Source organism: Oreochromis aureus, linkage group 7 (assembly GCF_013358895.1).
Source record: "Oreochromis aureus strain Israel breed Guangdong linkage group 7, ZZ_aureus, whole genome shotgun sequence".
In the NCBI taxonomy this organism is placed as follows: Eukaryota; Metazoa; Chordata; class Actinopteri; order Cichliformes; family Cichlidae; genus Oreochromis; species Oreochromis aureus.
In genome coordinates this window covers 18,687,905-18,703,724 of record NC_052948.1, presented here as the reverse complement: position 1 = coordinate 18,703,724, position 15,820 = coordinate 18,687,905, and the positions used below count along the sequence as shown (strand labels likewise).

Sequence of the window (15,820 nt, the reverse complement as noted above, 5' to 3'; positions counted from 1 at the left end):
CGCTAATTTGTGGTATAATGACTACTAATACAGCTCTTGTAAATCCACAGTCAAAACGGGAGCTTGGTGAATTATAAATAAACGACGAGTGGTTGCTTTTGAAAATATTTTTAAACCAAACAGAGTCCCCGGATTGCCTCCCTACATTAATCTGCATTCATTTGTATGGAGTGCTGGTGGATTATTTATGTCTTTGTTTTGTTGTTTATCGGGGTTAAAGGAGCAATTAACATAATTCATAATTCATCCACTTTAAATATACCAGTAAAGCACCTATTGTTTATGGCATTCTGACAGCTAATTTACAGTGACTGTCAGGTCGCTTTAAAGGAAGGCTTCTGCTGCCAATCCTGACACACAATGTCAGGGAAAACTTGCTGGGGGAATCTCACAGGATCAACAAATGCCAGCTCAACAGCAATGTGTCTTTCTCTGGAGACATGACAGGCCTCCTTGTCAACAGTTCTTCCCGAGAACACCCTTTCCAATGCAATATGCGGTGGAAGCTTCCCACAGCGATGCCTGTTGATTATCCTGGACGAATGGGAATGATGTACTTTTAAATGCGCACCGATTTAAAGGTGCTGTAAGACCCTGCAAACTGCTTGAGGGAAGGTGGAGTGCAAACCTGAGGAGTGCATGCCCTGCAGTTAAACACATATTAAGCTATGCTTCTACAAAAGCTGCTGTAATTGAGTTAATAGCGTCTATCTATTTTGAGACCCAAGAATAAATAAAATACAGATGTTATGGTTCAGGAGTTGAGTTTCTCCAGGAAGAATTTTGGATTCCTGACCTCAGTATTTCATAAATGCACCCCACGCCCACATAGTATTGTGACACGAGTGGGAGAAAGCTAATGAAACAGTTTGAGTGATAACTATATTCCATTAAGCCGACTCGGCTTCTGGGTCCTTTTATGGGTCTATGACCGGCTCAGTGCCACACCGTCATGGTTTACTGAGACACCACAGTTGATAAATAAATAACCAAGACATTGCGTTGTTTTCTTGTAACCCTCATTTCCTATCATGCATGCTGATGGGAAAGCCTTTATTGTGTTATTTTGGTGGCAAAGATCAGCAGCATATAACTGCTTAAACAAAAATAAATCTAAGTCATCTGTGGCTTCCACGTGGTTAGTTGTCTGTTGCTTTTGGGGAACTAATTTCCTAACTTGTGATGTGACGGGGAAACTGCTGACAGATTCTGTCCCAATAAATGCGATTTAACGTGGCGAGCTCTAACTAGACAGAACTGTGCGTGTGCCTGCGTAGTGTACCATATACCCGAGTGAGGATGGGATCAGTTGAAAGTGAAACCTAATCGGCTGTTTTCCACACATTCCTAACAATTCCTTGCGAGCACTGCCTGGATTGACCTGGAACCGCCCCCACAGACTGATGAGTCCGGACCACAATTTGGGAACCACAGCACGGCGGCAGGGGGGGCTTACCACTACACCGCTACCATCGCGCGGAAATATTTCGGTGCGTCAGAGAACAGACGATACAAGTTGCTCCGTTTTCCCTCCCCGCTACTTCCCGATTGTTGTCTCCTCGTACAGTAGCTTCGCCGGCAGAGTGGAGCTGGAGTAGGAGGAGAAGGAGGAGGAGGCGAAGGAGAGAGAGGGGGGGGTCAGACTACTTCCTTTTGCGAGCCCAGCGACGTCTGTTCTCCGTTCAGTGAGCGCGTCTCTCTCTCTCTCCCTCTCTCTCCCCGTTTCATCCCTTTCCTTTTTTTCTGTATTTTTTTTTTTTACTTCCCCATCCCTATGTACAACCTCCGCGTTTCCAGGCGAGATGACTGTCAGAACGAGCGCACGAGCGCATCCCACAGGTGTGTCGCTTGCCAACTGATCTGCAGCTACGAGACACGCACACCTGGAAACTAACCTACCATGTGACTCGGCACCTGGGCGTGGAGAAAGTCCCGAAATTCTAAGCAAAGACACTCTTTTGTTGAAGGAGTTGTTCGCGTCGTCTCTCAGCGGGAATTGACAATTCGTTTAACCAAGCAGTCCGGGTTTTGTTTTTCTTTTTTCTACTACGGAATAGTGCCTTTCTGAAGCCCCCACCTCCTCACAGGAGAGGAGAGTAAAATGTAAACTTGCTTACGGACGTCTTTCTCCTTTTTTGTATCGTTCAACCAGGAGGGAGGGGGTAGATTCTTCAGGATTTGGAGTGTTCGCGTTTGTGCCACTGTCTTCGCTCTCTCTTTTCCCCCTTTCAAGGTGAGTTCCGGGGGGGGATGCTGGTGTATCCCCGTTAAAGCGGGGTTGGGACTGTTTGCTTCATAGTTCATAAACGCAGAGTCAATTTCAGACCCCGGTGTGTATGGAACCAAGTTTGGATATCTTATTATGCGCCCTATTGACCGAGCAGGGGAGCGTAAACCTTGTGCCAGGAACGCTGTTACGCTGATGTAACGCCGCTGTTCTTTGCTTGTTATTGTTTTACTTGTTGTGACGTTTGTGGCTTAAAAATGTGCTACAAAGAGAGTTAAAAAGTGCTGTTTAGTTTTCTTAACATTCTAAAACAGTGTTCTTAACGCCGTCTTTTTACAGGGCTTTTCAAAATCTCAGTACAGCCCGTAGTTACATAGTTGTTGTTATGGCTGTCTGGGTGGCAACTTGCTCTACTTTTCTCAAACTCAGCAGCTGATTGTTCTAGAAGACAAACCTCTGGGAGACATTCTTGTCTCGCAACCATGCATTTCACCTCAGCAGCGCTACCAGACGCCCGGGGAAGCCGTCTGTCCCCAATACACAGGCAGCGTCAGAGAGAAATGGGCATACGAACTGTGTTCCTCTCATGCTGATATACACTAGGCTGTATATCAGCATGAGAGAGGACAGAAGTGGTAGTGAGCTACGCCTTCTGTTTGTCTTTCTTTTTTTTGCTTTCTGCCTTGTCTCTCTTGTGGAGAACAAGAAGGACAGAAGCACTATTCATGTCCCTGTTGAATCTCCTGTGTAGTTCTGTCAGTCTGTATCTCTCCGTCCCTGGTGCAGACCTCAACAGACCACTGTACTGCCTTGTTGCCTTTCTAAATAGTGCTTTTATTAACAGCCCTTGCCATCCTCCGCCCCCTCTTTGTGGAGAGGTCTACTAGGATGCTCCATCGCCCTGGGGATTATTCTCATTAAATAACATTATACAAGCAGTCTCATAGTGGGAATGGATTAGTAGTGTGAGGGGAAACATGAAAGCAAGAAAGGTGACTGTAGGTGGTAGTAAGTAGTGGTGGCTTGGAGGGGTGTTACTGTAGAGCAGAGGTCAGCCTCCCAATATCCTGGCTGCACAGGGATAAATGCCATCTGCTCACATGGACACACACACAGGCAATTGAGAACCAAGCTGCTTCCTTGTCCTTTCCCCCCCTTTTTTTGCCACCATCTCTCTCTCTTCTTTCTTTCTCTCACTCTGTCCCACAATGCTTCATTCAGTGTTTATCTCCTCTGCTCTGAATAAATAGAGACACCTTATCTGCGCAGAGAAGAGCGGTGATAAATGTTTTCTCCTGCTCCCCGCAAGGGTGAAGAAGACAAGCGTACCGTGCTTCTTCATCATAGATGCTCTTTTCAGGACAACTGAATAGGAAGACATTTCTCATTCAGGTCATGCTAGTGTTTCAGGATTCTGCAAAACAATCCCGAAAGCCGAATGCAAGCTCATACGCTGTAATAGGAAAGCGGGGAAAACAACAAGCAAAGCAAGCATTTCCATGAGCCCGCTCTCACCCCGAGCCTGACTTTTATGGGAAATGTGCTGTTAGGTTTCAAAATGAAACTTTGCCATATGATCCACTGTGTGTATTTTTGGATCTGGTTAATAGCCTCTGACCAGTTGAGAACTAGAGCTAGTGAATCACTGGGCAGTGAGCACTCGGCTGTAAAGCTCCTACGTGTTTTTGGTTGTGCTAAAGTTCATCTTGTAACTTCGTAGTGCTGCACAGTTTTTGCTCATATCTCAAAACCGTGTCATCTCCTACATATACACCAGTTTGGTAATATTTTTGAGGTCAAATGAATTTAAACTAATCCACTGTGGGGGTTGGTTATGTTTCCTTTGCACTGGATTACTGACTTCTGCCGTTTTCATTTTAAAAAATGAAACCATAATCTTTGTAAGCAACAGGCAATCCCATTTCTCCTCTATCTGCCACAATTTCAGCCCTAAACAGATACTTGACATGTGTATATTCATTGCAAAAGGTTCGTGTCAGTGTACTACCGGTAGTTAATCTTGTTTTTTCTGACCATAATAAATATAGCATGTCATCTGATTCATGATTTAAATGCTGTATTTGTTAGGCTTACTTTCACTTTAAAAGGCATACTGTTGGATATTGTTTACACAACATTTTCTGTTTCCGACTGGACTTTGTAAACTTACTGGTCATAAAATAGGTGTGGCATGCATGAGTACTTTGCTCCTCTCCCTTAACAGAAGTACAAATAGGTTTCAGGGGAGTGTGGGTAAATGTTTGAAGGGTGTGTCAGTTTGGCATTAGAGATTTCCTTCAGATTGGCGATAGGCGCGTCTTTTCATGTCCGAGGATTATCCCGTGATGAAGGGACGTCATGCTGAGGTGGATTTCTGATCTTATCACCACAGGGTTTTACAGTTGCCACCCCTGCCCTGGGATTCCACAGCCTTGTCCTAAACTATCTTCTCAGCAGCATTCCTGCCGTTACACCAACATCTTGACCTGATTTGGTGTTGTTTGTACTATGGAGGTCATACTACTAGATATATGGCATTTGGTCCCAGTACCAATAAACCTCCTGTGCTTAGACACACAAACACAACAGTGAGCTAGGACCACCTCAGCCTACACCACATGACACCAGCCTTTGCAAATACTGTTTTCTAAAACAGATGGATATCAAAATGGTTTTCCAGTCTTACTAACCACTCCATTCACCCATTCATGGAGGGCTTTTTTTGCCTATGTCATGCACAGTCATAAACCACTTTGGAGCTTACAGTACTGTGAAAAAGTATTTGACCTCTTGCTGATTTCTTAGCTTTTTGCATATTTCACAGTAAATACAAAATGCAGTTTATAAATGATTATTTCATTTATTAAGGGAAATAGGTTATCTAACCCTACCTGGAACTTTGTGAAAAAAATCCCCCCTAAACCTAATAAGTGGTTGTGCCACCCTTGGCAGCAAGAACTGCAGTCAAGCGTTGGCAATAACTGCCAATAAGTCTTTCAGATCACTGCGGAAGACTTTTGGTCCACTTTTCTTTGAAGACTTGTTTTAATTCATCCACACTGGAGGGTTTTTGAGCATTAGTGGCCTGTTTAAGGTCATGCCAAAGCATCTCAATCTGATTTAGGTCCGTACTTTCACTAGGCCACTCCAAAAGCATCTCTCTTTTTTTTTTTCTTCTTTTTTTTCTTTTTTTTGAGCCATTCAGAGGTAGACTTGCATAACCCAACCTCGAGGGAACAACTGATGACATTCTCCTTCAGGATTTTCTGGAGGACAGAATTCATGATTCCATCAATTACGGCTAGTCATCCTGTTCCTGATGCAGGAAAGCAGCCCCAGGCCGTCGCACTACCACCTGACTGTTGGTATGATGTTCTTTTTATGAAGTGATGTGTTAGTTTTGTACCAGATCAAGAGGAACACAAACCTTCCAAAAAGTTACATTTTTGTCTTATCACTCCACAGAATATTTTCCCCAAAGTCTTCCTTATTAAGATGTTTTTAAGGCAAATGTCTTTAAGTTTTTGGGGTCTTTTTGGTCAGCAGGGATTTACTCCTTGGAAGTCTCCCTGTTTTGCCCAGTCTGTTTCTTATTGTTGAATCCTGAACTCTGACCTTAACTGAGACAAGTGAGGACTGGAGTTCTTTTGATGGTGTTCAGGGTTCTTTTGTAACCTCCTGGATGACTTGTTGATGCACTCTTGGAGTAATCACTCCTGTGAAGTTTCACCAGTGTTCCAAGTTTTCACTGTTTGTGGATAATGGCTATCACTGTGGTGTACTGGAGTCCCAAAGTCGTAGAACTGACTTTGTAACCCTTACCAGACTGATAGATGTCACAGACTTTGTTCCTCAGCTGTTTCGTTAGATCGTGGCATGCTGTTTCAATTCAATTCAATTCAATTCAATTTTATTTATATAGCGCCAAATCACAACAAAAGTCGCCTCAAGGCGCTTTATATTGTACAGTAGATAGCACAATAATAAATACAGAGAAAAACCCAACAATCATATGACCCCCTATGAGCAAGCACTTTGGCGACAGTGGGAAGGAAAAACTCCCTTTTAACAGGAAGAAACCTCCGGCAGAACCAGGCTCAGGGAGGGGCGGCCATCTGCTGAGATCTGTTTGAGATCTTTTAGCCTACTTCACTTCGTCAGATGACCTTATTCAACAGGTCTTACTGTAATCAGGCGTGGGTGTAACTAATTTAACTATTGTTAATGTTTTTGATGATCAGAAACATTACATTCTAGCTTTTGGTTGTCACTGATTGTCCAGATCAATCCCTAAATATCAACTTCACATCACATCACACCTGTTGGTGCGCATGCACTGTCATTTCACGTGTTGTTTTTATCCATTGGTACTCCAGTACCTGTGGCATCTTTAGTGCCATCATGTTTTCCACAGCTTTGTATCAGCATGATACCAAAGTAATGTGACGTTCCAACTCAAATGAAACCCTCGCGACTCAGCCACATCCACTTAGAATTAAAAATAGCATAACAAACTTGCCAGGTGTGACAGTGGTAATTTTCATCCCTACTCCCTCAGCAGCAGGCTATGAGATGGGCTGTGTGGAGGAAGATACCAAGGCGAGACAAAGCACCCATCTCCCTCAATGGAAAGTTCCCCGCAGCGGTTTAAGCTGATCTGCTTGCAGAGCAGTTCACAAATAAAGTGGTCATGTACAGCTCTGTGGGGTGTACTTTTACCACTATAACAATCATGACACTTTGTTAGCACATGCTGTCTTTTAGCCCACGCCAACAACCGAACATAACATGCAGTCGGTTCTTGAGAAAATGTTTTCCTCGGTGCTGCTGCATACTTTCACTGGTTTTCCCCCCACTCCTGCCCATTCTGCTCTTTCTCTGTCCTCACGTCCACCTTTTAAACATTGTGACTCTTCTTTCCCCTCTCTGTGCTCAGAGCATAAGAGGAATGTGATGAATATTGTAAACACACTCACATTCCTGAAGGAGCTAAATTATTTGCATAGGGAGGGAGCTTCCTTTTTATTACTGAGTTAAGTGGTTTTGTTCAGGATGTTCTGCAGAAGAACTGAGATATCTCATCTCCTTTTGAGGGCGAGAGAGCAGAGGAGGAGAAGACTGATGTGATATGATGTATTCAGAGCTAAGCGAACACTTGAAAAAGTTAGCCCAGAGGAAATCATGATCTGCACTGCTGTTCAAAGGGCGTTTTTGGGAACGAGTGTGGTATTGGCTGTCAGCGTCATCGCATGGATGAAGGCTGAACTCGGTGATGGATAGAGAACACAGATGTTTGCCTCCTCTCACCAGCTTCCCCTGTGGCACCTGAGCTGACTGGTTGAAACTGACACATAGTATCACAGAGGCTACTGATGTGCCTGCTTACTGGAAGCAAGTCAACCAACCCACCTATTTAGGCCGCTGGCAAAGGTTAACAACCACTGAGTCATTTTGCCTGACAGCCCAGAGGAGGATATCTGAAAATTTATCACAAGTGATGAGATTCATGGGTCACCTTGATTTATCTTAGCAAATTTGTTCACTTCACAGGTTTTGTATTGGCAGGAGAAAAGTGAGCAGCAATTTCATTTTTGTTTTTTATTTTTTGCTTTGGTGCATATTGCTATGAAAAAAGTAAACACTTTAGGTCATGCATGCTTCAGTCAGCTGGAACGTGAAAGGTCCACCTCCCTTGCCGTTACGATGAAAAGATAAGTCATATCTCTCAGACTTTTAACACATCGAAGATGAGACGATGTTTAATTCCGCACAAATTGAGCTGGCTGTGCAGGATTTATCGGCCCATTGATAGATCTTTGTCGAGGAGATCTAGGTTTAAAAGAGGCTCGCAGAAACCTCTGAATAATGAAAACTATGTAGAGCTACTTATACCACCTGTAATGCATTTTCACTGCACTTTTTGTTCTTGGCTGAGAGTTACTCTATGTGGAGTGCCATTTAATCCTAGCCGAGGCACCAGAGACTACAATTCATTTTTATCCAAGTGAGTCATTTCACAGTTAATCCTCAAACTGACCAATTTCCTCCTGCCAAGATCATTTTTAATTATCACCTCTGCTTTACAGCTAAAATGACGTCCTGCTGGTTTATGTTAATATGGTTGAGTGCAGGCCCTCTTTTTTTTTCTTTTTTTTTTCTTTGTGTTTTTTTTTTTTGATCATGTTCACTGGGCGATTAATTAGGAAGAACTGAATGTGAGTCTCAGCCAGAAACGGTGGGTGACAGATGCGTAAGGGGTCACTGCACTGGCAGCAGCTGCAGATGAAGGTCACACCAACCTGAGAGGGACGTGGGGGACCGTAATGTGGCAAACTGAGGAAGACGTAGAGGAATGGTGTGTGCCAGTGTAACTTTGTTAAAGAGATGAATGATCCGTCTGAATCTAAGGAACCCACCTGGAGAGCTTTTATAAAAAAATACACAGACTTCTTCTTAATGAATTGGGCTTTTAAAAGAATTTGAAACTGGGCATATGTTTAAAAACATTTTTTTTTTGTTACCAACAGTGTAAAAGTTGTTATCCAGATAAAGTAATGTAATACACCTTATAGCTTAAAAAGAGTACTGTATCACTTTACTTTTGGAAAGTAATTCAGTACTGTCTACAGTCATGTTATTATATTACTTTTACTTAATTAATATTGTTTGACATTTTGTAATGAACCACTTTATATATAGTCAAATCTCAAATATGCCCACCTTACGAAGTGCTCAAGGTCATCTTACAACACAAAATCAACACCAAGAACAATAACAAGAGATTTAAAATGCAGGAATAACATGATTGTAGAACAAGATGGTTATAGCTGATATGCTGATGAAAACAGATGGGTTCTGAGCTGTGATTTGAACCTGTGTCAACGAATCAAGCTGATGAGGGTGAAGTGGTAATAATTTCCAAAGACGAGGTACAGCACAAGGGCTCTGGCACCCGTGGTGATAATTTCGAAGCAAGTAGGAGTCAGGAGAGCAGCTGAAGCTGAGTGTAGGGCACAGGAAGGGGTATAAGGGTGAAGGACGCTTGAAAGATATGAGGGTCCCAAGTCATTGAGAGCTTTAAAAGTGAGAAGCAGAGTCTTGCTCCAGATACACTTGAGTAATGGGGATGCAATGAAGCTGGATGAGAATACGTGTGACGTGGTCAGCAGACTTGGTGTGGGTGACGACTCTGTACCATTTGGAGCTGATTAAGGAGCTTTTTTTTGGGAGGGAACAGAGAGAATGGTCTTACAGGAATCCAAACTGGAGGTGACCAGGAAGTGGTCCAGGAGTTGTGCTGTGTTGACACTAAAAAAGGGGATAGCTGTTTATGTCCTGGCCATAGTTTGCTCAGTGCTGTCACTTAGTTTTCCTTTCTGACAACACATCTAAAGTAAGGTGCATCCACTGCACACCACTCTCTCGCACAAACTAAGAGGATTGTTACATAAGCCTCCATAAAAAGTGAAGTCTAACAATTATGCAGATAACGTAATTGCTTTTAATTCATAACTGTTTAATTAATAACTGTGATTATTGAATTTAGAAACTGTATGTGTGTTGAATGTGTCATATTGGCGCATTAAGAAAAAACATTATTACAATTATGCGCTACTGCATAATGTGTTGCCAACACCAGCTAGTGACATTAATACCAAACTAATAGATTAAATAATATGAAAAGTATTTGAATTAAAAAAAAAAAAATTATAAATAAATACATATTCTGTTGTCTGTTTTTTCAGATCACAAGCAACTCCTGTTTGTACATTTTAGAAACTTAAGTATGCAATAGTGGAATAAATTCCCAAATTTTATTTTTTTTTTAAAAAACCCAAAACATGGCATGTTGCAACTTCTTAAAAAACAATAATGAAGTTAATTTAAATTTTGATTATTGTTGAAGGGTTAAAACAGGAATGTCTGTAGGTATGAGCACTATAATAGTATGAGAAACCATATGCTGCCCTTATTATCTCTGGCGTCTGCTGAAAACCTGCTGGCAGATGGAAGTGGACATGGGGGTGGCAGCACTGCTGGAGGTTGGGTGTCTGTCCCTCGGTTGTCTGTTTCAGTCAAAATATGGAAAGAGGAGATGTTCCAAATACCTGTGCTTGTTAGTGTGAAGCTTGCAGGCCTTCTTTAAAGCTTACTTGCCGCTGGCGGTTATGTCGTTTGAAATTACGATATAGTGCTAAACGAACAAAATAAAAATATGATGGAGCGACCACATATCATTGTGCATCTTCCTATAAAATGTAGCGTACTTACCAGAACGTTACATAAATACAGGCCGTTGCATACATGTCTGTACATCTTCTGCACTATCTAGGTCTAAATTCATAACCTTTTTCACAAAGGGCTGGTGTGATGCAGGATACTGTAGGAGCAAGGTTATCTGCCTTTATTACATTTCATTTTGAAATGGTATTATGAAAATTAAATTCTTTTTTTTGGTCAGTATCATGTCCTTGTCTCTGTTAAATGAGGTGGGTATCTTGGCCTTTCAGCTGCCTATGATCCAAGAGGGACCTATTAAAATCTGTTCATACAGCAATTGTGAAAGTTGCTGTGAATCTAGTTAAATGCCACTGGCTCTGTTGCTTCTCATCTGTAAACTGACAGACCGTTTTACTGTGGTAGCGGTCTCAGCAGCAGCGGTAATAATGCTGCCAAAGATACTGCTGTAACCTTAGAGACTGACATTTTTTTTTTTTTTTCTAGTGACCATTGGGTATTCAAATCTGTGTGTGATAGTCTGTGGTGTGATTTTCTAAGGTAATCCTTTTTTCTTTTCTTTTTTTTTGTTTTTTTAAATTTTATTGATCTGCATGGGGAAATTAGCTACCCAGTGCAGCAGCAAAACAATTCCATGGGGGAAAAAGATGAGTAGAATACAAGCAGGAAAACAAATGGAAAAAAAGAACTTTTTAAAAATAGTTCAGATTTTTAGAGCACATCAGCATGAGTCAGGTCTTTACCTTGGTTTTGACCTTGTCACATTGAGGCATTCTGGTGGACTAAAATCAGACCTGCGGCAGCGTACGCCGTTGGTTTGGTGATGGCATACAGGAACCTCAGTTGTTCCAGATCAGCCAACCGTGACCCATACGTTGGATCAGTTTAGAAGTACCCACTGCGATCACGTTTACAATTTCCTGTTAACACCCCCATCTCTCTTAGTTCTCTTTATTAGCAGTCTCTATCTGTTCTCTTGCTCTCCATAACTTTTTTTTCCCCCCCTCCCGTCGGATCATATTTTTTCAACTCTATTCTTTGTCTTCTCTTAGTCGGTGTGTCTGTAGTGTACGTGGTTATTAATCCTGGTGCTTCAAACCTGCCTGGGGCTCGGAGCTGTCTTCTGAAATGCAGATCTGTGGAGGTGTCATCATAGCTCTATGTCTTGGGTGTCTTCGCTTGCCCCCCAGCCTCGCTCTCCTATTCACGCAGCCGTGATGACATGCATTATTCCTCACTGACTCATCTGGGCAGCCTCAAAACTTCCCAGTTTTTGTCCCCCGCCTCTCCCCTGAACTTATTCAGCAAAAAAAAAAAAAAAAAAAAAAAAAAAAGAGGACGTTGTCAGCTATTTTATGCTGGTGTCGGCATATCCCGTGAAGTGGTATCTGTTTCCTAATTTCTTGTTGTGCAATATACAGTTAGTCAGACATATGATGGTCACTCAAATAAATTTGTTTTGCATGGTTTATTTTTGTGCTGTGACACAACGTCTCCCAGTCTTGACAGATCATTGTTAACGCTGCATTTTCGCCCTCTGAAGGAAATGATAGGGCTCGGAGAAATGACATCAGAGCGGTAGCCACATATCCTTGTAAGAATGCCTAAATATTTACAAGCCCTCATAACACACTAACCTACCACTCAGCCTCCGATACGTTCAGCCTGAGCGTTTTTAAACTCAGTCCTGCGGTTACTTCCATCTGCTGTAACTACGTCTATTCCACATCCCTCCTGAGCTTATCCCACGTCAAGTCCCTCAATGAAGCTGGGCTCTTTAATTACGGTCATTAGCCAGAGTAGATCTGCTGCTGGGGTTACAGAACCTTACTACCAAGACCTTTGTCTCTTTCCTTGTTACACACTGAAACAGCCTAATGCTGCTCTCTAGTGCGTTCTCCAAAAACAAGCTGCAGTCACACTGTTTACAAAAAACATTCAGCCAGATTGGATCCCCAAATCACACAAGTCTCACCAGGAAAGATTTTTTTCCCCCCTTTTACTCCTGTCCTCTTTCATTTGGATATGGAGGAGAAGAGTGCAAAATTCCTGTAACAGATGGACGTGAGGTGGGGTGTAAGAGTCGCGGTCGCTTGTTTACTTGTAGACTGGTGCCGACTGCTACCACGATCAGGCCCAAGTAGTCATTTAGCTACCGCTCTAGATCTCAGTAAGGATCGCTCTGTAGTCGTCCTTGTTTAAATCAGCAGCACACAACCGTTGACATGTCTCTCCATCTCTCTTAGCCACAGTTTTTTTTTCTTATTATATTTTTACCCAGGTTCTGTTCTGTTTCATTTCCACTCCCTGTTTCTGTGAGCTGTCAGGATGTCATCGAGCATTCCTCTGTGTCCTTTGTTTAATTAGTAGTTCGGAGTTGGTAATGGAAAAAAACAAAGTCACGTACTCGTCCCCACAGGGTTACTATGGATCTCTCCACCTTCATATGTACAGAAAACAAAACATTGTGTCTCCTGAGCAGGGTGTTCAAACTATGCATCTGTTCTCCACATGAGATATAAACAAACAAGTCCTAATCGCTGAAAACCAGTGAGATTATTAAATGTGGTATAATTACAAGTGATAAAGTGTCTTTCTCTTTTTTTCTCAAGATGCTTAAGCTTTGTAAAAAGAGCGCCACCAAAAAAAAAAAACCCTAAAACATCCTGCCTCTGTCCAGTTCCTCATTTTATGTCTGCTCCACAGCCTTGTGACAGAACACAGTCCTTTTGCACCTCATGTTGGCTAATTCTGATGCTGATAACAGAGCACAGCCTAAGCTAGACCCTGTATTTTAGTGTATTATTCGGAGCAGCAGACCACCCTTGGTGCTCAGACAAATAAAAATCCCATTTCCTCTCTTTCCATTGGTAGTATTAAGAGCTGAGGATTGTGCTGTTGCCTGAGTGCCAATGAAAAAGCCACTCAGTGTGTGAGCAGTTAAAGCCCTCTCGGCACAGCAAGGATTGAGGCCTTCCTTCTGTATGCATCACCCCAGCCAGCTTGATCGATTCACTGTTTGCTCTGTCTTGTCTAAGTGCGAGCTCACACTGCCCACTCTGCCCACAGAAAATAATTCAGTCTTTGACCAGGGCTGCCTTCCTCCCCTAGGCTCGCCCAGCACACACGCATCCGCACACATGTACAAATGTATACATGTATAGTGAGTCCACACACAGTCTGTCTTTCAGCCTCGGGGAGCCGGGCAGCCCAAGCATGGATCCATGAATTCCTCATAACACAATCTGTTGGCTGATCAATAATTCAATTCTATCTGTGAGCAAGCATGTCTGGATCCAATCTCACCTGCACCTCCCTTGGCCTTCCCTTAACAAGGTGGGTGCCGTGTCCTTGAGCTGGGCTCGGCTTATGTCTGTGTGGGTCCGTGTGCTCCTGTGTGTGCTGATTAGCTGGGCAGGCTTTCGTTAGTTCTCAGGCAGCGGTTGTTCTAGTTCATCGTTGTGTATCCGCTTCCTCTGTGCATGGGCGCACACGCGCGAGAGCCCTTGGCCATAGTGGATTACAGACCGTTCATTATTTCAACGTCGCTTGTGTCTTTGTGTGTCAATGTGAAACTGCCCAACAGTTAGCAAAGCTGATGTGTTTGTATGTGTGTGTGTGTGTGTGTGTTTGTCTGAGCTTATGCATGATCTGTCTTTCCCTCCAGGCGGCTAGACAAATCAAAGACATGGATCTCATTAAAAGGTATAGAGCCCGCGGAGAGGTCAGCGGCTAAGTTCTCTGATTAGTTGGATCCGGCGGGCTGCCTGGGTGCTGTGTTTGGCAGCAGGGGAGTCGGGAGGGGGGGACCCTCTCATTGACATGCCTCTCATCCTCCTCCAAGCCCACACCTGGCAGGTGCTGTGCTCAACAGTTTCTCAATGCAGGCCTCAGCCTCATCTGACAGGGTCAAGGACAACCCACAAGGGCACGGATTTACCCCCGGCTCCCATCGCCTGGCCCTCGCTATCTTGCCTACTTTCCATCATGGCCTGATGGGTTGCCTAATTCCAGTTCTGTTTTTATCCTTCTTTGAGTGTTTTATCAAAGGCCACATTGAGTTTCCATCCCAGTGACGACCTCTCTCGCTTCATATCAGGCTGCACCAATAGCCCGACGAGCAGCTTTCTGGGTCGTTAGTAACTCGTTCCAGGGCCCCGTCTCCTATCAAAGCCAGCGACCATGAACTAGGGATGACTTTGAGCCAAGGGCAAAGTGTGCACGTGTGTGTAGCTTTGAGTTAGAGGGATGGGACGGGATGTGTCTGAAGGTTGCCTGATTTTTAGACACTTTCTTCCCTCGCTCTGAATGGCCTCTCTCTTTACTCTTGCTGTCTCGTCCCCTGTGTGCCTCTCAGTTTAATGTGCTTCCAGATAAAACAACAGCAGCAAACTTCCTCTTTGTTTCTGGCGCTCCTTCTCTTCCTGATAACCACGCTATCTAAAAGTAGGCCCTGGCAGCACTCTCTGTCTATTCACTTCACCCCGCTCTACCCCGCTCACCTCACCTACCTCTCTCCCACTATGGTAGGGTGTATTGTATGTAATCAGTAGATGGGGTGTGGACGGGTGGATTTTTTTTGGTTTTGTTTTGTTTTTTTCTGTCTCTCTTTCTTTTTCTCCCCCTTTTCTTTTCTGGTCTGCCAAAGGAGGGGGTGCGTGCAATTGCGGATGAAGGGGACTGGCGCGTATCTGCTGACTGTCACTTCCATTAAGTGTGCTGTCCTCAACTGCCTCCCCTATTTGCCCAGTACCAGCTCTAAGTAAGCCCCTTTTGTTCAGTGTCCAACCTTTGTAATCCACAAGCCCTTCAGCCCTAAACTTTTCCTACACAAGGATTTAGTAAGGATTTGGAGCATTTTTTAAGTTTTTTTTTTTTTTTTTTTTAAATATAAATAACATCACAGTCGTCCACACACTGTCTCTCTTTTCCCATTCTCTCGCTCTCTGTCTCTCTCAGGCTCAATCTGTTAATAAAACTTGACATTTATTGGAGAAAACAAATAAAAATCCTCGGTTTGGGGATTGTCTCGTATAAAAACTGCACTCCCGTTTTTGTGTTTGTGTTTACATATCAATGAAGTTCCCCAATCCCCGGACAACGGCGCACTGTCAGAAAAACAAAAAAACGAGGGCCTCGAAGGAACTTGGGTTTAACGCCGTGCAAGTGCCTTCTCTAAAGGGCAGTGCCGCGCCTCTGGTTGTCGTTGTCTGTTTACCAGAATAATCAGTGTTTTAATTAAGAAAACTCAGTTCAGAATATCAATTATAGTTTTTCTTTATCTGCAGTCATGTCACACCAAGGAACAATTATGACTGATTGTGAGCTTCTATTGTGTTTGGCTGAGGATAATTA

At 43.3% G+C, this 15,820-nt stretch overlaps 1 protein-coding gene across 1 annotated transcript in view; it reads left to right on the top strand.

The window, feature by feature from the left end:
- The first annotated feature begins 1,442 nt into the window (after positions 1-1,442).
- Positions 1,443-15,820, top strand: part of plxnb2b (plexin b2b) — a 131,266-nt gene continuing 116,888 nt past the window's right edge. Inside the window, exon 1 of the mRNA XM_039614531.1 lies at positions 1,443-2,233. The gene's annotated coding sequence lies outside the window, so the exon portion shown is untranslated. The remainder of the gene's footprint in view (positions 2,234-15,820) is intronic.